The sequence below is a fragment of the Sinocyclocheilus grahami genome, unplaced genomic scaffold (genome assembly GCF_001515645.1).
Source record: "Sinocyclocheilus grahami isolate Dianchi unplaced genomic scaffold, SAMN03320097.WGS_v1.1 scaffold17961.1, whole genome shotgun sequence".
In the NCBI taxonomy this organism is placed as follows: Eukaryota; Metazoa; Chordata; class Actinopteri; order Cypriniformes; family Cyprinidae; genus Sinocyclocheilus; species Sinocyclocheilus grahami.
The window spans coordinates 1-979 of NW_015516874.1; positions in this window are offsets into that span (position 1 = coordinate 1).

Sequence of the window (979 nt, forward strand, 5' to 3'; positions counted from 1 at the left end):
ATACTGTGAAGTATTTTTGCAATGTAAAATACCTGCTTTCTATTACAATTTATTTATTTTAAAATGTAATCTTTTCAGTGATGGCAAAGCTGAATTTTCAGCATCATTACTCCAGGCTTAATTTGTCACAGTCCTTTAGAAATCGTTCTAATATGCTGATTTGATGCTCAGTAAACATGGCTTATTATTATCAATGCTGAAAACAATGTTTTTGCTGCTTAATATTTGTATGGAACTATGATCATTTGTTCATAATTCTTTGATGAATAGAGTTCAAAAGAACAGCATTTATTTAACATATGAACCTTATAAATGTCTTTACTGTCACTTTTGATTAATTAAATGTCTCCTTGCTGAAGTGTTAATTTCTTAAAAAAAAAAAAATTGTGTATATCTTTATTGTATATTGCCTTCTACATTCACTTTTTTGTTATATCCATTCAATTAATTGTTCTGGCACAATAATGCAATGTCTTCATATGGAGGCTTTTGTATATATAATATATGTGATTAAGTGTGATTAATTAATCATTTGATTAATTATTCAAGATTGAATGTTTAATTTGATAATATTGACAGCATTAATGTATTTATGAACCACTTTTCTGTTGTTGAGAATTTTTCTTTAAGTGTGTCACCAAGTTTCAAACACACACATACACTTGAACAAGCAAGCAGAGATAAAACCGATACATATCTGCCTCTCCATACTGTTGCTTGATGTGTTTATCCCAGAGCGAGGTCTGACCCTCAGCCAACAGTCTCAGAAGCCTCACGCTCTCGCTCAGTCGCGCTCTAAAGGTCTTCTGCATGGCCCACTGCGCTCTCATCTCCACCCGCAGGATCTGCAGCTGGCTGTCCAGTAGCTGTGTCAGCTGATTGCCCAGTGCTCTCCGTTACACCATCTCCTGCTGCACCTGCCTCTCCAGACCTTCGGTTTTCCCTCCAAACATCCTCCAGCCAGGGTGGAGCTCTCTCA